This window comes from Mycteria americana, chromosome 5 (genome assembly GCF_035582795.1).
Source record: "Mycteria americana isolate JAX WOST 10 ecotype Jacksonville Zoo and Gardens chromosome 5, USCA_MyAme_1.0, whole genome shotgun sequence".
In the NCBI taxonomy this organism is placed as follows: domain Eukaryota; kingdom Metazoa; phylum Chordata; class Aves; order Ciconiiformes; family Ciconiidae; genus Mycteria; species Mycteria americana.
Window position 1 is genome coordinate 14,494,456 of NC_134369.1, and position 26,223 is coordinate 14,520,678.

The 26,223-nt window shown below is 35.8% G+C and overlaps 1 protein-coding gene and 1 non-coding gene across 3 annotated transcripts in view; both read left to right on the top strand.

The window, feature by feature from the left end:
- PDE3B (phosphodiesterase 3B) overlaps positions 1 to 26,223 on the top strand; it is a 90,069-nt gene that overhangs the window by 5,761 nt on the left and 58,085 nt on the right. The window lies entirely within an intron of this gene.
- On the top strand, positions 21,371 to 21,554 carry LOC142410835 (U2 spliceosomal RNA). The gene has a single exon (XR_012776040.1). It is a non-coding gene; the product is annotated as a U2 spliceosomal RNA (small nuclear RNA).

The following is a 26,223-nucleotide window of genomic DNA, read 5'->3' on the forward strand; positions in this document are numbered from 1 at the left end:
AGGACTCAATTTCAAGAGTCTAAAATATTTATGTAACTTGAAATTAATGCCGTTCCTTATTTGCTTACAATTTATATCTGTGTCTGTTACCTATTTGTGAAACAAATTATACTTTGTCCTTAAGTACTTGCGGTATAAACTTTCTATTGTAGAAGCTGTCTGTTAATATGTATTTTACAGTGTCTTAAAATTGTTGAATTCAGATATTGTTTGCAGCCTAGAAACATGTGAGCCTTTACCTGTTGATTGCAGCCAATAATATAAAATATAACCCTTCTTGCTATGTATTTGACAAACTAGCTCTTTGAAATTTTAAGTTTTCCCCTAATGATTACAGAGACTGTTACCACAAGTGTACCTGCATGTCAAGATTTGTTTCTGTTATTAACAGAATCTTCGTATCTCTTGCGGTTTTATTGTTTGTCTTATGGGGAGAATCAAGGTAGAAATGTGGGTATGTTGAGCTGAATGTAATCAATTTCAATGGGATGTGACTGCGTATGGGGAATATGCAAAGAGAAGGATTACGTGGTGAAAGCAACAGTCTTGGAAAACTATTTTTGCAACCGTATTTCGGATGAGTAGGATTATATTGCTTCTGTCTGGTTCTCTCTGACCTTGACAAAATGTTTTGTGTTAGTTTAAATGTAAAATGAGAAGACTCCTGGTAAAAGTTGCATCCTTTTTTCTTTTTTTTCATTCTTTCTTCTATTAATTGTATTAGTATTATATTGTATTATTAATAATTATCATTAATGATTATTAATTAATATTAATTAATATTAATTATATTATTATTATACCGCAAAGAAAGGATGATTTGAGCATGGTCTGCCCATAGATACCTGTAGAGAGGTCAGAGTTTAAGATGGTATCCTCTGGCAAAGTGACAACCAGGACCATACAGTGGTTCACAGAGAATGACAATGCTATTAGGGAGACTGAGTGCAGTTAAGAACTCTGTTAGCTAGGTTTCCCTTAAGCTGTTTTTTAGATATCCAAGACTTGGTGGCAGTTAATGTTCTGGACCGAAAAAGTACACTAAAAGCAGGGAAACCTGTCTGTAAGTCGTCAGTGTAGCAAAGGGGGGTTGGCTGTTTCTGCAGGTGTGGTTTCCCAGTAAGAAAATGTAAAAGGAGAAAGGAAGGAGATCGAAGACAACTGCTGTGGAAGTGCTGGAGAAATTTGGAGGAAGGTGAGGGTGGCGTATTACAGGAGTGACCAGGATATACTAACATGTTCTTCTTAACAAGAAGAACGTGTTAGGTTCTAGGATAGAGCTCTAGGATACATGCTCTAGGATAGAGCAGTATATTTCATATCTTAACTAGAAAACATAAATAAGCTTGTGTTGCCCACCCTGTATGTGTCCTCTTTCTGTCCTTGTTTCAACTAACTGCATTTTGGGGGCAGCATAGTATCCATTCACTGAAGCATGCTTACAAAGCAAATTTCAAGTGAAACTTGCAATGAGAGAATTTCAATTGATTATGCACACAGATGTTTAACTGGGCATCTTCTAGTCTTTTTTTTTTTTTAATAGTAAAAAGCTGAGGAATGTTATGTAGGATCTTTCCAATGATTAAAGAAATGTAGTATGTCTATCTGAAGTTAAAATAAGCGATTACCATGATGTAAATAACAGCTTTGTGCTGTTATGGCAAAGCGCAGTTGAAAGTATTTTGATTACCAGTATCTTTTATGTAGTTATAGAAAAGCATTAATGAGAATCTGTATCAGAGTTTCTTGCTACTTTTTATTCACCATAAGAGAATGTTTCCATGCTATGGTAATATTGAAAATCTAATTTTTCTTTCTATTTGGAGTTTCTGGTTGAACAAATTTCATTAAGAAAGAAGAGTTTGGAACAGCTTTTGTGTTAATGACCAGTCTTTTTTGTCATTGCTTTTAATTAATTTATTTTTCATAACTGGCAGCCTGTTCATTAGATGCCAAAGAATTTTTAAACAAGCTTGAAAATGTGTTTGCCAGTGATTTTCTATGATGTCAAGATGAAAATAAGAAAATGGGAGTAGATGAGCAGAGGTAGATGCTGGCTATTGCTTTTAAGGGTGGCCTGTTTTCAAACCCTTTGAGACAATGGCCATCATATCAGAGACATCTGCAGAATGTTCTGAAGAAGAAAATAGTACTTCAGTCTATGTGTGAAGGATAACAGGTTTTTTATGAAGAGTAAAAATCAAAACTAGTTAAAAGACCCTAAGCTTTGAAAAATCTTGTTAAAACTGAGTAAAACTCTGTGCTTACATATGAAATTTGCGTAACCCATTATTAAGATCATTAAGGATAAAATTTCAGGACAAATTAATTTAGAAATGGATGTTATATCTGTAAATATGAAATTGATATCTTGTTCAGGAAATCTTACAACTTTAGAAAAAATTCAAACTTTCATATAATAAACAGATGCCATTTCAGGATTAACTGCAGAAGTAAATACAGCTTTAATAATGGACATATAAAGGTATATAGTTAGTCTTGTCATTTTTCTTGTATGAGACTAGTTGCTGTTAAAATCTCATTGCTAAAGATTTGTAAGTCTTCTCTACTTGCCTTAACACCTATTCTAGTAGGAAGCTCCCTAGAGTCAGCAGAGCACTTAAGCTTTCAAGTGGAAAAGAATACGTTTTACAGTGTTTAAGGATTGAGATTATAGTCCTTACTTGTCTAAAAATTCACAGGGTTTAATGTAATTTATAACTTTAGCTCTCTAGTAGCAAGTGTTGACAATCTTAAATGAATATATTCGTAAAGCTATGTTCCTTTCACCTGTCTGGTGATGGACAGGATTGGTGTGCCTTTAGAAGGCACATATTTATATTTAATTATTTGGGCCTTGAAAGCACAAGAAAAATAATTTTCCAGGAGATTAATGTTCAGTAGTAAATTGCTTACTTGCTTGTATTGTCTTTTTTGAAATGTCATCTTTCGTTCTCTTTCCCTGTCCTTATCTGTTCTTAATTTTACAATAATTTTAACACCTCTTCCTGCCAATGTGTTCTTTCTCTTTCTACGTGTTACAAGATCAGTAACATAATTTTGTCCAAAGTTACAAGTATCTTTCAGCAAAGAAATAAAAATGTTCTGGCTGAAAACATTTTACTTTTTTAGAAACCTAGCAATCAAATTATTGTTTAAAAAAATGTGTAGAACATTTGGTAACATAATTTTATAAAACAGGAGAATTAAATACTTCTTTGCATTTACAGCATAAAGATGTTTCTAGAATCCTTTACTTCAGTACCATGTAAATGTCCATTATTGAAAAATGATACATAAGTAGATCGCATTTGAAAAGGCATGTACATTTATTTTTGACATACAGACCTTATCCTTCACCTTGATACTATACAATATTGTAAAGTTCTTTGTTTTTTCATTTAGTTCTTTTAGGTTGCAAGTTAGATGCAAGATGCTTACTCATCTGCTTCATTCTCTGTAAGCATAACTGCAAAATTATTTGTAAGATCTGAGCTCTTAATACGTAGGCTTTTGTAGTTAGGAACTTACTGTTTGCTGCCTGAAGAGAATCTGTATGTCTTCGGTAGTTTCAAAGCTGAAAAGAATCCTCTGTTTGTTTATTTCCTGGATAGAGGGGACAAAGTTTTTCTAGGTTGTTTGTTTGGGGTTTTGTTTTTGTTTTGGTTTTGGTTTTGTTTGTTTTTTGGTTTTTTTGAGAAGACTAACCCTTTGGCCATGTTGTTTATGTTTTGCCTAACTCTTTCCTAGTGTAAGCAAGTGAGGAGGGAGAAATAGGAGTAGTATTGGCTCAAGCGCTGTAGTTGTAGCAAGAGTAGCTGGCCAAGTAATGATAATAGGGAATGAACCGTGCCTCAAAAAAAAAAATACTGAGCATCTTACTCCCTTCACTTCTCCTCCATTTAAAACAGAGGGAAAGAATTAGAGGATTTGTATTTGTCAATGGACCTTCCTGCAATGTTTGAGAGCTATAAGAAAGCGTTGCCTGATCTTTATAATACTGACGTTCATATACGAATTCAATTGAGGTATTTCATTCTGATTACAGCTTGGGTTGTAATAGGGTCAGTAGGAGCAGAGGAATATTTTCTGTCCTGATGTCTTGAGCTTTATTTGCCTCCACAGGGCAAGCAAATTTAACTGGACTTTTGCAGAACTTTTTTTTTTTTTTTTTTTAAGGAAATTTTGAACTTTATTTCCAATTTCTGAGTAATACTTTGGCTCAGCATGTCTGTTAGATTCCCAGCTGTGTCCCAGGTCAGTCTTTTTCTTCCCATCAGCTCTGCTTCACTTTTTGAGATGTTCTGCAGTGGTACCCCTGCAGATTTCAGGAAAAGGGGTAAGCCAAGAAAAGCCAGAGTCAAAAAAAGAACAGTGAGTTCCCTGCATCTGTCTTGTCATGAGCGTCATTTGGGAGGTTATCTAGCTTGATGAACGAAGCTGTATTTTTCTTCTCGTGTCCCAGTCAGAGTATAGCAGGAGACAGAGCTGCAGAAAAACTGTATATCGTGGTGGTGGATTCTGTAGTTGGTGGATGTTATAAGGTAGATAACAATTCTGAGTATTGCAAAAGTACTAAATCGTTAGTATTTGGATAGACTTCCAAGCCTTATAGAGGCTAACCTTCTATGCAAAATGGTCTTGTTATATATCAATTACATAACCAAAATGGTTAAGTCATTTGGTGCCCATGTTCATGTTTAGATATAAGTATTTTTTAGTGCCCTCTGACAGAACTTGTATGTGGATGTTCCTCCACTTGGTTCTAATCCAGGCATCTAAAAACTCGTTTTATCAAAGATGTCCTCAGCAACTGTTTTAGTTTTGGAGAACCTGTCTGAACCTTGAATCCCATAACCTAAAGTCATCATGTGGCTCATGATTTTTTTCAGGGCTCCCTGATCCATTGTTGAATAGAGTCGGGGTGGGAATCTTTTGTATTGCAGCATAACCCTGCAACAATAGTCTCGCTAGTTTGTGCTGGTTTGCTTCCCTTCCCTGCCGGGGATATTCGGGTTCCTCAACATGCCTTGTGTCATCAAGGCACCTAGGTTTTGTGCCTATCATTGCCTCTTCATCCCTGAAACTTCTTGATCTCTGTCTGGAATTTCCATGATCGCGTACCAGACTATTTCCTTTATTTTATTTTCTGATCTGGCTTTCCATTCAATTGAGGAAAACAGTCTATTGGTGAAGAAAACATTTCTGTCTTTTTTTTCTTCTGCCTTCCTACCTACTGTGTGGGTACTGCACCATCAGAACAAAGAGGAATGCAGGTGTATGGGAAGAAGCTAAGAAATGATGCAGAAGAAAACTATACTAATAGAGTAGAAAAACCTGCTGACGGAAACATCGGCATTTAGAGAAAAACATCACTGAGATGCTAACAAGTAGTTAATTGCTGACGAAGCCAGAGCATTGATCTTTTGGTATAAACATGGTAGCGCTTTTTTCTTTCTTATTTTCTAGATAAGTATAGTTGCCAGTGCATACCTGCATACTGTTCTTCGGAGTTTCATTTCAGGCTGCTCGTTTGTCTGTACCCCTGGGCTTTTTGGCCTAATACTTTGTATTCTGTGTTTTGGAATATGGATAAGTTATGATACCAGATTTGAGCAAGAAGGCCTCCCAAGAAACTGGAGAATCCAGGATGTATTTGAAAGAATGAGACTTCCAGTTACTGGAAAATCAGGACTGGTTTAGATCTCCTTTTAGAGGAGTTCTAACTTGATATGAACCTGGCCTCCTGAGCGAGTAAGCTGTTGTGAAAGAAATAGTGAAAAGTCCCTAACATCTCCTCCTCCCTGCACCTTCACGTTTTTCGATACCTAGTTCTCTTTAGTGGTCAGGAAGCTGCTGTCACAAGTTGTTCTGGCTGGCTGTCATCTGTCTACTTCAGAATGCTTTAGGGGATTTCCCACTTAAAATTGCACTGGGTAGATCAATCAGTGAAGGTGAGAGACTTCTTTTCAGCAGTAAATTTCATGTGCATTTTGCCTTGGTGAAGCATTGCCCAGAATTTTTAACTGAAAAATATTACTTTTATCTTGCCTTTTTGTTTTCTTTGTGCCCCACAACTATTCCATAGTACAGAAAAACAGTTGTGTTTTACACTGGGTAAGCACCGATGTCAGCACATAAAAGCTCTGTGGAAATAGTTTGTTTCATGTTTATTCATGTCCTGAAATGACCAAGCTCACATTTAAAAATAAACCCTGAAGTTATCCAAATTTTTTTGTGCAATATATTGTCAGAAAGGCCAATATTTGCATTTTTTATTAGTGTGTTTGATTTTTTTTTTATTTGCTCTAGAATCTGCTGTTCCCCTGCAAGTCAGCTGAGATCCATGCTCTCTATGTTTTTTTAGATCAAAATGGGATTTTTTGTTTTCTTTGGTGTATACGCTAACTGTTTTGTGATACATCTTTTTAAAACGTGCTTCCTACTTATATATGAATACACATCTATTTTAAGTGAATGAGAAGTAGTTTGATAGATCCTCTTTACGTTTGTATCAAATTTACTTTGGGTGTAGTATAAAATCAGGAAAATTCTGGAACTATAAAGTTAAAATCAGAGATACAGATAATTTAATGTTTTATGTAAAATCTGCAGGTGACTAATTTTTTTAAACTTAATTTGTGGTAGAAACTTTCAGTAGTGCAAATGCAAATTAAAAGACATCTGTTATGTATATTTTTAAAATTTAGATTATGTTTTCTTATGTTTTCCTTCTCAAAAAGAAAATGCAGTGTAGACAGCTACTGCAAAGGTGGGAGAAAATTGAAAATGCATGCACAAAACATCGCTGTAAAAGTTAATTTATAGGTACGATAGGTTAACTGTAAAGATGTTAGTCAAGGGTTAAGCTCAGTGTGTTTCGCTGGCTGCTGAGTGAAACAGGATGCAGTGACTACATTGTCAGACTGCTGGTGTGAGTGCAAACAGATGAGGAAATGCTGGATCAGGCACTTCAGCAACTTGGGCTGTTACCTAGGAAACCGCTTGCGTCATACTTGCCAGCAATTAGCTTACAGTTCTTTTATTTTTGATAGTGTTGCAAGCTGAACTCGACTGTTACAAAGGAAAAGACTGGCTTCACCTCAAACTGCTCAGTTGTGACTGCGGCTATGGCGCTGATGACAATTTGCAAAGTGCTACTTTGGATAAATTGAAAAATTATTTAAACTCTCCAGCCTGCTTCTCCAAAGAACGTTGTAGTTGTGCTTGATTCTGAAAGATGTGCAATCAAATTTTTGTGATCTGTATGAAAATGATCTTCCCTAGTTACCAAAATTAAGTACTATGCAAGTTTCACCAGTGTTTCAGATATCACCACCTTTTCTAGCGATTATACTGAAGTATTCTTGTGTGTTACATATTAAAACATAATTTTCAAAATTAATGTTACCTGAGGTTTAACCTCTAAAGCAAGGGATTCTTTTTCTAAATACTTTTTTCCTGTGTTGATTAAAATTCAGTAACTTCCAGTGGTTACCTAGCCACTAATATAAACCAGTTAGTGTTGAAAGCAGTGTGTGTTTTATCTCAGAAAATCATAATGTCTTCTGCATTTCACTTAAAAACTGTAAACAAATTCACAGTAACTGATTTAATATTGATGTATGTTGTTAGTATGGGTATTGCCTTATGGCTAGCTATGGCTAGTTATTTTTTTAGGGAAGAATCATGCAGTGACCAATAGGTTAAACCAAGAGTGTTTGTCACTGTGTTTTTGCCTTTTTTTTTTTTTTTTTTTGGTTACATAGGCAAACACACAAATAAATTTAGATTTTAACAAATGTGTTGTAGTACATAGTTAAAGGCTAAACTTGTTAAAATGTCGAGATTAATACAGAATACACTTGTGTTCCTGTGTTTGTGTGAAGATTAAAAAGTTAATATATTTTAAGTGTTTGAATACTAGGATTTTCAAATTAATTTAGAAGAATTCTTCCATATAAAACCCCCGCATCTTCCTCCTTGTTAAAAGAATAACTTTGACAGATCCTCAGTTAGAGCTGTGTTTAGTATCTGAAGTCTATACGCAAAGCTCTTGGTAAAAATAACGACCAACCAAACCTCCCTAACTCCTCCCAAAACCACCCCAAACAAAAAACCCCACCCAACAACAACAAAAAACCAAACTCCAAACCCAACTCTTCTGCCCCTGCCCCCCTGCCCCCCCTCAACCCTTGAATACAAGGCTTAGAAAGATTGAGTATCTCTGTTTCTGCACATTTATGATAGATTACCTTGTCTTTAAGAGTCTAGAAGCCCATATTTTTAGGGCATTTTTCACGCTGTAGGCCAGTGTCATCGGTGGTTAGCTGGTCACTGGGGTTGCGTTCCAAACAGTGATCACTGTCTACCTGGCCTGGGTTCTTCGTATGGGATTCTCTTCAATTTTATTTTATTAAAAAAAAAAAAAATTTTGTGTGTATATGAAGGTGGCTAAAGCACTGGGATGCCATTCTAAAGGAAGAGCAACTGGTTTTGCTGCTAGTTCAAAATTGTTAGACTGACTTGTCCAACCTCACTAACACATGTTGTTGTATGTGGCTGCTGATGGTATGTGCTTTATTTGGTATGTATTCATATTAGCTTAATTGCAAGTTATGAAGCTTTACCATTGAAGTCAATGAGTACTGTTATTTAAATCTGTATGATTAATAAACAGCTAATGTAAATGTTAACAAAGCAAGATCTGGAAATCTCAATTTTGAATTGTGAATTTTGTCCTTAATCTTCTTTATCCCTTCAATTCTGGACAGTGAAATGGAGGTTATGGTGTCATCAGATCACCACTGGGTTCCATGAGTATATGTCCAGTTAACTTTGCTGTTTATTTAGGGCAATGCTTGCAAATTATGCAATACATCAAACATATTGAATATTTTGTTTTATCCTCATTTAGTATTTTAGCCCTGTAAGCCTTGTCAGTCTTCCTTCAATGAAGGAGATGGGAGTTACATGGTCACGTACTTATTTTTCTGTATAACTAATAATATTGTTTAATTATCTGAATTTAATCTTCATTCTGACACTTGTTAGCTATTTTCAAAGTGCTTTTATGAGCTGAGAACATTCAGTTGTTGTTTCCTGAATGTCATATTCTCAGCCAGACTGTTTGGTATACGTGCATGTTTCAAAAGATAAGTCTGTAATAACAGAAGGAACTGCAGCTTAGTAGGACACTACTTGGCTATTTAATCTTTCAGGAATTACAGTAAGGGACTGCATTTTTTTCAGCAAAGTCTGTGAAGTTTTGTACGATTCCTGGGGAAACATTTGGTTTATATCTGCCATAGTGTCCTGACTTCGTAAGTCAACTTGTCTAATGCTGTATGTTCTGTAACTTTTAGAACCAGTCAAATAGGTGAGTGCTATGAAAGAGAAAAGGGATTAAGGTCTCTTCCATCTTCTTCTGATTGTGATTTTTACTGAGGAAAATAAGTCAGTAAAATGTTCCTTGCAACTCTTATGCTATGAAGTATTTTATAGAAAACTCCACTGAAAACATCAAGAAAGTGATTGATGGTCCATCATTTCTTTATGTATGTGGCTAAAATGGCCAGCAGTCAGATCAGCTTGCATGGATAGTTTTGTGCATCAGGAATATTTTCATGCTTTTCTGAGCAACACAAAGGGTTTTTTTCTTTGTTTTGTTTTCTCATCATATGGTTATGTTCCTAAATGATTGTTAGAATCACCTAAGATGGGCAGGCTTTTTAAAAATATTATTATTATTATTCCCATTGTCTAATTTGAATAACTTTCTTCCAGGTCTTTCTGTTTTCAAACCATCTTTGCCAGTAATGTTTTTTTGTTTCCATGTAATCATTAAGATCAACAGAGGAAATGATGTAGACTTACTTCTGTTCACCAGCCCCTTTTTCCTGATATTAAAATCTCCCTCTTTCCTCTGAATAGGAAGTTTCTCAACAGCTCCACCCTAGGACATCACAACTTCAGCCCGCAGTAAACCAGTCATTGGGCTGCTTTGTTTGTTTTGGATTTTCAGAGGATAAAAGCTAGGGGGAATTACAGAGAGGCATGCCTTAGCCATCCCTAAATTTTCCTGGCATGTCACAAGTTTTCCTTTACTATTTTGTGATTTTCACTCTTTATTTATTGTCTGTGTCCAAGTAACTCACTCGTTTCCAGTTTCTTCAGCATCAGGCTTTCTCTCAATGTATTTGGTATGTACACAGAATTCGAGTCCTTAATTAATCAATAGAATGTAACAGTTCCCTAAAATCTTGTGGAATGGAGAGCTTGTTTCTCCTTTTCATTGCCTTAGACAACAGTTGCAGGTGATTCTTCTCAGTCTTCATATCCCACTACAATTTTCTTCTGGGATAGTAATTTTATAAACATTGCTGACTTAAAATGTTGTCCTCTGTGTATTGTAGCTATTTAGAGGTAATGTTTTTTCTAAGATGCACTTTGGAGGCCGAGATTTCAATGGCTTTTAAGGTCAAGTGATATAGTGCTATTGATAACTTTTCTATACCTCCAACTTTTTTTTTTCTTTTCTTTCCTTTTTTTTTTTTTTAAATGAACTCTGGTATTTGTCTCTGATATCTTTTATTATTTTTTTTCCCAGCCTTCCTCATTGTTCCTTCACATTTTGGTGTTTTTTGGTTTGGGGTTTTTTTTTGCCTCTTTTTTTGCTGACATCAGCAGAACTAACTAAAATGTGTGGTGCAACAGCAGCTTTTGTTGGCTGGGAGGTACAATTGCAGTGCAAGTCTTGATTAAAATTTTGAGTTCTGGGGTCAGAGCATGATAATTTTCTGACGCTAAGAACTATGTCCAATTTAGATTAATTTTTATGTAGTCACAAAAAAGGAATTTTTTTTTTTACCTTTGGACATATCCTTTCTAATCTGAACATCTCTACTCAAATCTTCCAATTCCCTGAATGTTTTGTGGGTGCTTCCACTGAAAGGAGTAGTCCTTCCCAGCACTGTCTGCTCATTCCTGCCCTGGCACCATCCCCCTTTGTGCTGACACAAGTATTCATGAGACTACACAGTGAACTAAATTGGGGAACTAATCCATGTTAAAACTGATCAGTTCTTTTTGTAGTTCCTTGCCACGTGTCTGCATGAATGGTATTGCTGCATAAGAGAGGGAGTGACACAGGGATGGGAACGAGCAGCTGAGGGAGGGCAGGACTGCTCCTTTATTGTGGCAATGCCAAGTTGTGCTGATTTAAGAGAACTAATGGCACTGCAGTATAAAGAATGGATGTGTTAGAACTTGCCAATAAATCAGTCAAAATAGCATCCCTCACACCCAAAAGCCTCTATATTTTTTCTGTCTTGAGTGAACTGTATATTCTGCGTTTGTCTACCTGAAGTAAAAGGAACAGAATGCTTCAACATTAGGTAGCTGAAATATGGCAAACAGGTACTTAAAATGTCAGATATTAAGCAATTGCAGTCAGGTGTGGTACCATGCTTGCAACATGTAACATTATACACAAAGTTTTCACAAAGACCTTTAATGGAAAGGTGCAATTTAGATATCTAAGTTAGACTTGTACAGTAAATGGGACAGAGGGTTCTTTTGAAAGACAATTTAAGATTGTGTGGTAGACAGAATCACCGCATTCACATGTGAGAACAGAATGAACTGGTAAAGGACACACGTGAATCAGATTCTTCTTAATACCTGAGTATTTGGCACTCATTTAAAACAGTGCTTTAATACTGTTGTGTTTATGTGAAAATTCTTCATTATTCAGAGTAAAGTAAAATGAAAACATTATAAAACTGTAACAACACTTTTGTGAGTCGCCTTATGACTCTTGGACTCTCATCGATCCATCATGCTTCCATCTACAGGACTAAATATCTAATATGGTAGTGGAGAAAAGCTATTACCTTAGAATGTAGAAGTGGAAGTCCTCTTATGCTGAGTCAGGAAGTATGTCATCCCTCTTTGATGCTTCTAGGTATTTTGATGATTTTTCTGCCCACTTTTGTGAGTACCTGAAGTTTCCAATAAAATCAGTTGCTACAGTAAGGAAGCTTCAATCCAGCTCTTTGCAGTAACCCTCCTTGGCTCTTAATTTTCATGTTGCCAAAAATTCACATATGTGACAGCAAGAAAAAGGAAAGTATGATCAAAATGACAGTTTCGTATTAATAGTTCAAGCCCAGACTGAACTTCGTGGGACAAATAGGTCCTATGACTTTGTTCCTGCCAGCTTCAGAGTTCTATCAGGTTTACAATTTTCTATAATATGGAATTGTGCAATCCAATCGTGTCACATTTCTTTCATAATAACTCTTAGTCTGTGGTATGTTCATTTTATAGAGGTGTTTGCTTATATGTTCTGTCCATCATCCCAGTAGAATCATCAGTATAAAAGGCATTAGCCACAATGATCAGTTTTTGCAGAAGGGGTTAGGAGTGGAGAAATGGAAGCAGGTGTACCACATGCCTCACTTCAGCTTTTGAATAAATTCATCTGTTGAGGAGTACACACAAGTGACTTAAGGTATCTGTGTCTGTTGTGAACTTTTTGAGTTTTCTTCTGCCGTATGCTGGAGGTTTGATCAAAGAGAAAACCTTGTGAAAACACCTGCAGTCCTGCTGCTTTGAGTTATTAGCTCTACTCATAGAAATATGAAATATTAGATCTTGCATTGTGCAACTAATAATGCTTTCCTAATACAAGGACAGTTTCTCATCTAATTAATTTTTTTTTTAAATAATGCTCAGGAATATAAAGCAGAAATTTGCCCTTGATTAAGTTCACATTTTTTTAAACCAAAACATTAACAAAAGTGTTGATTATGTGGATGCTTGACAAAGATTAAACTTAAACCCTGGAGAAGTGAGAGGGAAGTGAAAGGAATGATAAACTGGAGAGAAAACTTTAATCACATAAAGAAGAAACAGGACTATAGAAGCATAAAGTTTGTAAGTAAAGCCTGATGTCAAGCTGAATTTGCTTGATAATTCTTTTGATCTCCCATAACAATTATTGCTAGCCAGAAGATGGAGTTAGAACACTTTTTTTTTTTTATTATGTCAAAATAAGGATTTAGCAATTCTTAGGGCTTTATCTATTTGCTAGTGATTGTACAAGATAATCTGTTCTAGACAATGCTGTGAGAAGCATGAAGGATGTGCAGGGTCCTCTGTCACTGGAATTCCCAGAGTATGGTTTGTAAGATCTTTAATAAGTATGGCTAATTGGCAGAAATATACTGAAGCGCTAAATCAGTACAAAGACTTTTCAACTAAAACCATTATTAGAAATATATTGTAAGAAATAGTTGAGGGGAATTATTCATTGACTGAGACAGTTTGGCAAGCACTTTTGAAGAGTGTAAGAGTGGCCCTTAGCAATCATCCACTATAATGACTACAAAAAGGCATAATGACCCTCCAACATCTCAAGAAAAGGGGTGCAGTGACTACTGTTTGTGATGGCTTTAAAACAGCTATATCTAATGCTGCTAATGGTACAGCTGAGACAATTTGCAGCATACTGTGAAACCTACTCAGGAAATTGGGTGAACATGGGTGGATATTTTGTGTTGAATTCCATTCTGCCATTAATCTTTTTGATTAGTTGAACATTTGGAAAAGTAGCCCACAAGGCTTAAGTATTTTGCCAAAACTCCTTGTTGTGGCTGATGAACTGTCAAAAGTTGAATGTTCTGTGAAATTTAGCCAATGTTTTCTGTAAATGGTCAATGCTGACAGGGTTATAATCCAAGGCCAGACTCGGCAATTCTAGTCCGATTTCCCTGCCTCATTTTCTGTGCCACACTATCTGGGGGCTTCCAGTCAAAACCTTATCTTTCTTATATGTTAAAGGTTTCGTTCTCAATGCAAATGTACTGTGTGCTGATTTAATTAATTAATTAGCTTGGTTACAGTCCTGTATGGGTTGAGGAAAATTAAAGATTACCCTTTTATCTATTGGTCAGAAACATACATCAAACAGAAACGATTTCAGAATCTCTTAAGTGTTTGATTGTATTGGTATTTAATATAGCTTGATCCACAGTAAGATACAGATTTTGTTGCTACGTTAAAATGCTAAAAAAGCTATAATGCATTTGTGTTTATTAGATTTCATTATATAAAATAGAGCTTTATTCTCTCTTTTCTTGGAACACTTATAAAGCAAAGGATTCTTATTTGGCCAAAATGCTTAAAGATAGTATTTTTGGAAGATAATATTTTGTCAGAAAATTTCAACAAAGTATTCAAAATGTTTCAATTTTTCGATATGAAAACTAGGAATATTGAGTTTATCATGAATACTGTTTAGTGAACTGATGTGGATTTTTTTTTTTGTTCATTCCATAACTTCTTGTAAGTGCTTTGTGTATCTTTATTGTTTTTATTTGATTGAAGGATTGCTGCATTCTGCTGTGCTGGTTACTTAGTAATGATTGTTAGTACATTTACTTCAGAGTTAAAAAAAAAAAAAAAAAAGAAAAAGCCAATCCATGTACCCCAAAATTCTGAAATTTTATAAGAAGAAAAAAAGTAGAATGCCTCACAAAACATGTGTTTTTCCCACCCCATTATCAGATCTATGTATTTAATGACTGACTTGTTATGATGTGTCTAAATATTGTAAAATGCCCTGTATGTTCACACCGAAATCTCCTAACTTCAAAGCAGCTACACAACTTTTTTTTATATTAGCAAAATTGCCAATGTCAAAAATATAATCAAAAAACGTTGACATTAAATTACAGCTTTTGCATTTTGACATTTAAAACATGTTGCTTAGTATTCTGACTGGTTTAATAACCTATATGAACTGTACAGTATGCTTTTGTTTAAGCAGTTGTAGTCATGTTTAGTAACCATTTATACACACTGAGAAACTGCACTTTCTAGTTTGCAAAGTAGTAGCTCATTTTCTGTGTCCAGAGGCAATTAATTAAAACTGTTTAAGTGTGATAGTGAAAGTTAACATTGTTTAAACATAATAGTGTGAGTCAGTCTTATGGTGTTTGTAATAACAAGTTTCCACATCACTTTTTTTTTTTTTATGCACCAATATGTTTTGTTTTTTTAATTGAAGAGTAAATCCATTGAACTGTTCCATTCTGCAAATGAATCAGCATTTCATTCTGCAAATGAATCAGCATTTCTTTTATAAGTAGCTTTTTCTAGTCTTCATTACCAATTCATTTTTGTGCACTCCAAGTTGAGTTTCCTCTGCACAGCGTCTTTCATCATTAAAGCTTTAGTCCTGAACTTGCATTGCTTCTTGAAATCATAGTCCTTACAAGAAGCTAAAGCATCTTTTAGCTATGTAAATGTATCCCTAAAGTTTACATTACAAGACAAAAAGTGTTTAAGAAATAATTTCCTGTCTCCTATTTTATCTTCTTTTTGAATACTAATAAAAGACACTGTCCCATGCTGTCAAATATCTGGACTTGGTGAGAAATTTTTGTTCCCTTACCACAGATGTCTGTTTTCCAGGTCATCTATAAAGTAGCTATCCTGACCTTCCTTTGGGGTGTGTTTCTATAGGTTAATTTATTGGCAATATAACCCTGTATTAAATTATGGCCTTAACATTTGGTAAATGTATACAAATTTATGTATGTGCATGTACATGTATGTGTGCATGCATCATAGACAGTTTAATTCAAGTACCTTTTTGTCATGAGATCATCCATCCCTAGTATCTTTGAATTCACTGGCTTATTTCAGTTAAATTTGACAGAGGGTAATCATCTTGAATAATAAATTTCCTGTAAATTTCATGGAAATCAGTAGCCAGCAAGAGAAGAGAGCCTACTAGCACCCTTGTTACCAAAAAGACTGAAGAAGCCGCAAAAGAGATGGAATGAGTACTCTAAATACAGGAAAATGGGTCATTTAGAGCTTGCAACTCCAAGTTGCCAGGTAATCTAGTCATAAGAAAAAAGTTCCAAGGATTTCATAATTTGTGCTTCTCACAGAGCTACTTACCCCTTTTTCTGAAAAAGTGTGTTTACTGTTTTGATGTTCCTTGTTGAGATGTTTTATTCAAGTTTTGGGAAGATGGTCTTCTATGTAGTGAAACATGACAGTCCTGTCATGTTATAGGACTTAATTTACTGTTTTTCAGTCTTTACCAGTTACACAAACAAGCTGCCTAGCGATGACAGCTCCAAGAAAAATTAAATGCTGTCTCATTTATTGGCTGATTTATTTACGCTCTGAGCCTTTCTCACAGCAGACTATAACTTCTTTTGTTTGTAACAGGCTACGAGATGGGAATGGCAATGGCCATTCTTTGAAGGAGGCGCTCGAACAGGTTTTGACTTAGTGTGAGGCATGCTTCACTGCTGTTGCTGGGATGTGAAAGCAAGTTGTCTCACTGGTATTTTATTTTGTGCTACCTATTCAGAAGTAGAATAATAGGTCACAGTCTATTCTTGTGGAGCCCTTAATAGTAAAATGGACAGCAGATAAAAAGATGTAGCAAAGAAGCTTGCTTTTCAGGGAAAAGATGAATTTTCATAGAATTTCTTTTCTCAGAATGACCAGAAAGCCTAAAGTTTTATTAACTTTGTTTCCCACTCATTTTCCTCACAGTCTTTTCTGATGCTCCAAGTTATATTTTTCCCCTCTAAGAAAAGTAACTTATGTGTGAGTGAAGTTATGTTTCTCATTGTATCTCCAAGTTCACATTTTGTTTGCAGATAAGATGGTTTGTATGTTTATTGTTGGTTGTATTGTTAATATGTATGTTGTCTATTTCAGCAGTGAGGTAATTTTTTTTTCTTTAAGTTAACTAGCTAACATTTATGAAGGAGAGGGTGAAGAAGGAAAAAAGACGCTTACTTAAAACTTGGCCATTTCCAAGACCAGTTATTAGAACAACAACAAAATTGATCTTCCAGTAAGTCTTACCTCTTTATGGGATACAAAGCTGGCATCGTAGGAGCATAATTCTAACTAGAATTCTGTAAGTGTGTGCTTAGTGGATTGGCTGCATTTTTGATAACAACTGGACATTTGCTTCTGGGTCTTTGCTTCCTATCACAAGTAGTATTTAAAAGATTATCCAGGTGGCTTCTGAATGTCTGTATGGGAGGTTTACCAGCAGTGAGCCTTGGACAACAGTCTTCTGCTGGTGCTGTCCATTGAAGCATGGTTGAACTGTGTTCTAGCTCCTCAAAAATTCTCAAAGTATAGCAGTCTGAACAGCTAGTTGTTCCCTTTGGCACTTGATTGTTTCCAGATACAGCAGAAGAAAAATGATGCTTTGTTTCCCAAGGGTATTAGAAAACTGGCAACTCAGTTCTCAGCTGTCATGGTGGGAGGTATGATGGGAAGTAAATTCATAATCCTGGAAAAGTTGACTTAGAGTTCATGTACAGGAATATAAATCACAAAGCAAGCTGAAGCAATTTCTGAACTATAACAGAATCAGCGAGGAAGGCTTTGCTGAGTTTAGTAGAGCCAATTTTTTCTTCAGATCTCTCTGCTTGACTTCCAGATAAACTACTTAGACCTTTGGCTGGTGTCGGAATGTTTCAGTTTGGGATCAAATAGCTGTTCTTGGCCCAAATTACTTCTGGACATTGTCCAGAGACAATAGTCTTTAGGGGTGCATTGAAATCACAGAAACAGCTTTCTCCCAGTAGCAGATCAAAAAAATACTATGAGATGAATGAAACCATGCATTATCTGCTTCAGATCAATTTCATGTTACTTGCTGCTTTTCCTTGTCTTGGTTTTAGAGAATTTGGGGATGAATTGTGCAAAACTGTTTGCATGTCAGGAGGTTAATATTTAAAAAAAGAGGATTATCCGTGTTTACTGTCTTTTTTATAGTTTTTCCACTTTGCATATGGATGGTGGGTTTCTTTTGGTGCGGTGAAGGGGGAATGTTCCTGATTTTGATCAGTTCCATTTAATAGAGCATATGTTCCAGTTACCCTTCCCAAATTTATAGTAATTCTTATGTTAGCTTAAAGGAAGAGGCAGATTGTGTTCTCTTTCTGTGCAGTTTTTTGATTGGAGATGGATAGTGCAAAAAACTGTGATAAATGCATACACAGCTTCTCATGTCTGAGTAATTATAGTTCAGGGGTTGAGAGTGACTGTTGAACGTGAAGTTTCATATTGGAAATACGTCAAAAGAATATGAAAATAAGCATTCTGGTTTTTGTAATATTGACTCATTCAGTTTTCTGCTCTGCAGTGTCCTTTTTTTGGCCATTCTAGTTTTAGCTTCTTCCTTCATGTTTTCTCAGAGCCAGCAAGAGGAATGTGAGCACACAAGGTACAGACTCTCTCTGTTATGATGTCTAACATTACAGCGCATATCTATTAGGCCCACCTCTGATGAGAAAACTGCTTAATTTCCCTAGCCTGAAGCTGGAGGTGTAATACATAAATACCTGCTAGAGCTGTAATACATAAATCTAGCATTTAACTTTAAATAACATTTTTTTGAACTTGAGCAAACTATGCACATTTTTTTTTCTTCAATAGATTTCTGAAAGTGTAACAGGTGCTTAGAAAGTTTATAATATGTTGTTATAGAATGGGAAGTATCAGGCTACTCAAAATTTGGGCTTTATTTGTAAATTACTCTGGACCAATAAATAAACCTGTACATACAGTTTTCACACACATTCCTTCTAAATTAAAATTCTGAAACTGTAAAATTAAGTTTATTTGGGAAGCTGTCACAAACAGCTTTGCAGCTGTATAGTTTTACGTTGCTTATTCTTGAGGGTCTTCAGAATAATTTTTGTATTGAGTTATTTAAAGTAGAGCTCTTCTAAGTTCCTTAAATGCTAGACTTTCTAAACATTTGACTATTTAGAAAATAGTGATGGGATGATTAATTCTACTGGTGCAGGTTGTTTTGTAAGATCTTTTGTTTTCCTGCTGTGGGAACAACAGGGCTTTGTCCCTGTAAACAGTTACCCAATGAAGTTGTTACTGGATTTGAATTTTTGTTTACAGATTAAACAGAAGTGAAAGAAGCTCTAAGCTTGCATTCCAAAACTGATGACTTCTTTTTTTTTTTTTTTTTCTTGGGGGGTTGGGGGGTGGGAGTGGAAATTGTACCATTTAAAATATAGAAAAATAAGTGTATTACTCTTGGTATTCACTGCAAGATATTTAAGCAGATAAACATTCTTTGAAAATCCCATGAAGTTTTGAAAAAGATCTTTTGTAGTTTTTATTTATAAATTTGTATCTCTTTTCCTGAAGCTATGGTGAGCCCTGCATACTGTCATTCTTTTTCAATTGTAAACATAGTTTCGGTACTACCACTTTTGCACCAAACGCTGTTCCTAAGCGACTGCTGACGTCAGTTGGTGCAGCACAAGAAGGTTTGTGTGTTTATCTGCTGTGGGCAGACTCTTAGAAAAGACGAAAGTATGTAACTAGATTAGGCCAAAGAGATTGCTGCTTTAAATAAGCATACATACTGTTTGCAATGTCATACTTTATTTTTTCTGTATTTTATTTTCATTACCAGTTGTATCTTCTGTTGCATATGCCACAGTATCTAGTTTGCAGGAGATGATAAGGGAGGGGTATATATTCTCTTTGCTATTGCTTTAAAGGGGTAGCCTTTTTTCTTATTTTCTATAGCATAGTTAGAATGAGAATTTAAAAGGAGTATGTGTTGTAGCGTAAAGCTTTCACATACCTGATCTCAAGGTTAGAAATAGGACTATTAGAAATGAAAGCAGGCATACAATTTCCAGTTCAAGCGAAACATATTTACTTAGAGATTTTTGGCCAGAGTCTATACATTTGGAAAAACTGGAATGATACTCTTGGAATATTTTACGCATGCCTTTGTGTCAGAGTTGGAGTGGAGCTGGCTTAATGACCTTTGAATTTTTTTTTGTCCTTGATTATACTTGCAGCACACCCACACTGAATAAAAATTACCTGTAGCAAAAACTCTTTGTATGAAATTCTTTTTATGAAAGTAAAGGTAATAGTAGTGGGACTGCAGTCATGGTAGGCCAAAGAGTGAAGCTAAAAAGTTTATAGGAAGTAGTACCAGATGGTTTAATAAGGCAGGAAGAAAAATGAGAAGCATAGAGTCTCTTCTTCAGGCTGAAGAATAGAAGCAGCAACTTTCAGAACTAAATAAAAGCTGAGAACAATTGCTCCAAATTAACTGAAATTAGATTAAAATTAAAGAAAATGCCTGTGGGACATAGGAGGACATTAGCAAGTATAAAGGTGAAAAGCTCAAGCTAAACAAGGTCCACTCTGAATGTGGCTGTTGTGACTGTCTTACTGGTCTTGAAGTCCACATCAATCTTTTTACATTTCCTGTACTGTTATATTGTGCTATCGAGTCTGGCCTTGAAAACCTTCAAGGATGGAGTCTGCATGGCCTCTCTGCTTCACCTTGTCCCACTGTTTGTGTGTCCTCATAGTGAGAAATTTTTTCCTTATGTCTAGTCTGAACTTCTCTTGTTTCAATGGTGCCTCTCACCTTCCCATTACACACCACTGGGTACAGCCTGGCTTTGTTGTCTTGGTGGCCTCCTATTAGACACTGGTAGGCTGCTGTTAGGTGGTCCCAAAAGCCATCACTTCTCCAGACTGGACGAGCCCAGCTCCCCCAGCCTCTCCTCACAGGGTAGGTTCTCCAGTCCTGTGGTCGTCTTGGTGGTTCTCTGCTGACGTTGGTCCATTTTATCGATGTCTTTCTTGTATTGCAGAGCCCAAAACTGGATGTACTGTTCTAGGTATGATCTCACAAGAGCTGAGCAGAGGGGACAATCATTTCCCTTGGTCTAATGGGTATGCTCCTGTGAATACAGACCAGTATGCTGTTGGCCCCTTTGCTGCCAGGGCACACTGCAGGCTCGTGTTCAGCCTTCATCCTTTTCAGAAGAGCAGCTCTCAGCCTGTGTTGTTGCAGGGGACTCTTCCTTCCCCGGTGCATGTATGTTGCTGTTGAATTGCATAAGACTGCTGTTCACTCATTCCTCCAGCTTGTCTAGGTCACTCTGGATGGCAGCCCCGCCCCTGCATGTACTGTCTAGTTCCCCCAATTTGGTATTATCTGTAAGCATGTCTTGTAAACTTTCATTGCTCGGAAGAACATAGTGCGTTTTAATTCAGGTTAATAAAAGTAGCTGCAGGTGCTATTACTCATTTGCCTTTATTGCTTCTTCTTCTAGGTCTTTACTGAATTTTCATTCCCTTTAACCATATTTTCTTATTATAAGAATCTTTTCTCCAGCTTTCAATAGCAAAGGTGGAGTTAGGAAATGACATTTAATTCGGTAAACTGTTCTTAAACAAATGGTGAAGTTACTTGTGAGTTTCATTAGTATAAAAGCATAAAAACAGCTCAGATTAAAAGTTCATTTAGCTTAATATTCTGTCTCTGATCTTTGTCTAAGGTCAAGTTTAACACCTGTTCTTATCAGTTAAATATCTTTTGCAACCTTGACTTGAAGATGTCATATTAAATAGATTTTGGGGACCAAATGATGAGTTAGAACTTTTTCTATCCTGTGCATCTGCCTGTTATTGCAGCGTCTTCAGAAGCAGCACACCAAGGGAAAAATCAATAAAAACAGTAATAGTAAGTTGCTGCTTATCATCTTCCCTTCCATTACAAAGGCTAATGTGCAATTAAATTGCACATTAGGGGGGGGAGAGAAAGTAGCCATAATCAGAGGCCGATGGAAGGATAAAAATATGATAATATGTGATCCTTTTTTTTTTCCCCATACCACCTTCCTACACTTTCCCAACTTCCACCCGTTTTCAGCTCAGGGGACTTCCTAATGTGGTTTAGCTATTTAGTAACAGGTGCCTGTTCAGTCTCCCCTTCAACTTATTGGCACTTCCTCCTTTGCCCAGTTTCCCCTTGAACTTATTTAAACTTGCATCCACAACTTCCTTTGATAAGGCTGTTCATAAGGCTACTTACTACCTGTTAGTGAAGCACTGCCTCTTTCTGTTTTGGACCTGGCTCGTCCTAGCTCTTTCTAATGGCTTCTGGTTCTTGTGCTGTAAAAAAGTAGTCTATTGAGTTTAACTTTCTACTGACCAGTTTCTTGGGCAGAATTTGCAACAATCATGAGTTTGGCGTAGCAATATACGTGACATCTAGCAGGGACAATAACTGATTTGTTTAAAAATTATTTTAAGGTGATTTTAGAGACCCACTTGATATGTCAAAGTTCATGACTTTGTATGTTCTTAGACTGAATATATTGCAGTAGTATATAGTTTTGCCATTTCCTGGAGGTTGATAACTGTCTGCCATTAGGATTTTTTGTTGCAGGATGATGCCACTCAAAGCTCTGCCCAACGATAGCAGGTGTTCTTGTGCAAAACACCTGGAGACAAATGAACAGCAGAAAAATCTGCTTGCTGAGAAGTGATACCATGCTATTACATTAATTTCCTTTTGCAGGGGAAAGTTCTTGATTCTGTGTTGTGCCAGATCAGTTGGAATTACTATAACTGTCTTTGCATACATACAGAGAAATGGCTGCATCTTGGACACATAGTTTGGGTTTTTACAAGTATTCATTCTGCAGGTTCTGCTGTTGTTCACAGAGAGCAAACTTTGTATGTTTTTGTAAATAAATGGATTATTCCAAAAATTATCCTTTCAGTGTCACTGACTTCAAAAGGCAGCCACAGCAGAGATTCCAAAATACAGTTTTATAGACAGAGGAAAAGGTCACTTTTTCCTTGTTAGGTCATGTGTTAACAGTAAAAATAATAATAATAATTAAATAATTTTTTAAAAAGTAACTCACTGTTTATGACTTATGATCTTATAACAATCCTATTCCAAATTTTAAAAGCTGTTGCTCTGGGTTACTATACAAAATACATTGAATTTCTATAATGATTTTTTTTAAAATGAACTTGTTTAATTTGTTAGACAGTTTAAACAGTTACTATAATCTCTCCTTGAATTAAAGGTATAAAATATTAAAATGAAATTTTCAAGAACACCTGTGGGTTAACCATAATTATCTTCAATTGAGACAAACCAACAGGCCTTTATTACATTTCCTAATTGCAGTACAACCTATAGCAACCATTCTTGTCTCAGGTTTCTTAGTTACCATCCTGTATGTTCTATTAGTTTGTGAAACTGTAACTGGGCTCTGATCCAAAAACTTCTCTCTGTAAATTTGTAATAGACAAACTGAGAAGCATTTCTCTCTAGACTTGCAAGAAATACCCATGCTGGTTCTTTATAACTTTTTGATAAGTTATCTGCTGGATTATTTTTAGCAGTCCAATGTCACTTTTCAAAAAGTTACATTTTCAGTGCAGTATCATGATATATTAAAGCTGCATTATTTTCTCATCTAGGCTTTTTTCATAGATTTTCAATATGTCTTAAACTGGCAACCACAATTTTAAAATTCTGAAACACAGCGTAGAGTCAACAGAACTTTTCAGAACTCTTTTGTTCATTTACATGGGAAAATTAAGTTTTAATAAGGAAATGGAATAAATTGGGAAGATGTGTGATGTTAGTATGAAATGCTGGAAACGGAATAATCTTTTTCACTGATAATTGCCTAACAGTAGGATTTTGTTGTTTTGCTTATTGTTTATACAAAGATTATGAAACTATAAATTCAATCTAACTTTGATCCTGTAAATTTCTTCTTCCTACTCTTCATTTACCTTTTGTTTTATTCCAGATATAAAGTTAAACAGGTATAAAGCTAGTGTCTTCAGAAATATCCTGAAAGGCTAGGAGACTTCAACAGATATAGCTTGATTTTGGTTAGCATGTGTTATACAGCAATTAATAGGAAAGTTGGCTGATAAGGTGCATTTCTAAAGTTACAAATGAAATATATTTGTACATAAGTGGTGAAGATGCTTTTTGTCTCTGTAGCCCAGGATAAACACTTCTGTGAGGGATAGTTCACATATGGCTGCCAAAAAAAGGAAAGGTTTGTAGATAAACTAGGCATGATGTCTGAAAGAATTAGTTTCAACTCAAATATGGTAATGCCTAATGTAGTCTTTGGAGGCAATTTGGACATATAGGCTTTATTTTGTGATTTCCTTTTGAGTTGTTCTTTTTTGGCGGCAACCACTTCCATGTGTTGTTCCTAGAGTGGATTCACAGTGTGTTTTGTGAAATATTAGTTATTCTCTTTCTGCTTTTGGTAGCTTTGCCTCATTGCCTTATTTCGGAAACTGACCATTCTTTTTGGCCAAATAATTGGTTCTCTTACATGTTGTACAGCAATGGTCCCCAAACTACTTGGGATGGCTAATGGTTACCATCCCACTTTGGGTTACAGCAGTTGCAAGGGGAATTCCATCCCTGATGTAAAAACTTAACCACTTGTTAATATTTGGAGTTCTAACCCTAGCAGAAATGAGGCTTGACATGGAAATTATCACAACAAGGGAAATAAAATTGGCAACTACTCCTTTTGGTATAAAGGTAAGATGGGGATACGAGATAACATATATTCTTTCATAGAAAACATCTACTGTTGACATATTATGACTCCATGACCTTTTAGGGTTCCTTTCAAATGGAATTATCCTAGAAGACTATGTACCTGTTGGTGTGAAATTTTGTGTAGGCATAGCTAGCTAGTTCAGGTACTGCTGAGAGCATGTTTGCAGTAGCACATAATTGTTCTCAGGCTGTGAATCCTGGGAAAGGAGCTGAGCAAATATTTAAGTACTGAGTCAATGTTGAACTCCAGCCACTGTGGCTAACTGAGCTAGTACTACCTAAGTTTTTTAGCTTGTAGTTCTTTAGGAGTTTTCTAACACATTTCTTGCTAGCTTGTATGAATTAACTAGAAACACCTCAGTACCTTTGACTACTACTCATAAGTCTTCTGTCATTGTAGAAATAGGCCATACGACTTCATATGTCCCATCTTTCTTTTCTTGGGATTTAAACTTGCAAAAAACTAGAGAGATCCTCATTACTTTAACCAGTACCTCAAACAGTCTGTTAGCTTACTGTGTTAATGTAAACTTATCAGCTTGTATTAAATCTATGTTTCAAAAGGTGGCGGGAGGAGACTAAATGTTCAGTGTTCTGAAACATGCATTTTAGATGCCTGTAATATGTTCTCACTGTATAGCACAGCAGTCATAGCAACTATGTGTTGACATCATATTATGCCTTTAAATATCACTGAAACCTGAAAAATTCTGCTAACATGGTATAAATCTTAAGTTGCACTGATGTTTAACTTAGCATTTTGGTTACATCTTGTGAATTTTGGAGGAAAATGTTCATGTGCTTTAACAATATGTTGCAGTGCTCTCTGACTGCAGCATTAGTTGCCTTTAATGTTCGTGACCGAACTCTTCAAAAATTAAAACCTCTTGTTGGTATTTTTAATTTAGTTCTCTTGTCCCCACACTGGTATGAAACCTTTGTTGATTTTGGATGCTGCTGTTTAGTGCTACTGAAGTAATTTGTGATGGAATGAGCTTTGAAGTATATTTTGCTTAAAAGCATGTCTGTTGTATCTTCCGATAAAGAAGTGTGTTCTGTATGGGAGAATTATTGGAAATTTGCACCTCTTAAACTGGGGGAGGAAGTGATACCGCACAAGTTTTGTCCTTCATTAGGTTACATCAGCAAAGTATGTAATATATAATTAATAAACTACATTCAATGAGTCACATTAGAATTTTTAAACTGTTTTACTCTTTAAGCACAAAATCTATTTTAAAATTTTCAGTTTGTGAATCATATCAAATTTTGTGTCTTTCATAAACAGATTACAGGTAGATTTTGAACCCATTGATCTTTAGTTTCACTGCCAGTACTTGAGCTAAAGAAATAATTCTGAAATCCCTCTGTAGACCTGTTCCTTAAGAAAGATTTGATGCATGTTTACCCAATTAATTAGTGAATCTTGAGGTTTTTTGCAAGTGAAGAACCATGCAGCAGAGGAACCCTGGAGTGGGAAAGGTGCTGGATCACAGAGCAAGCTGAGATTTTAGTGCTTAAACAGGTTAGCACCTGGTAAGGCCCTGCTAGATGTCACTCTCCTCCATTAGACTGAGGTGCTACAGTCTTTTTCAAGACTTTGACTTTGAAGCTTGTTAATAGCTTCATTAGCTATTGTAAGGGTTGAAGCAGCTGTTTGATGGAGCAGCTGTTTGATGGACTGGTCCACTAAGAAATCATTACTAAACATTCTGTAACAGAAAAATGTGCTTCTAAGGTCTGCAAGAATTCCTCATTGCATC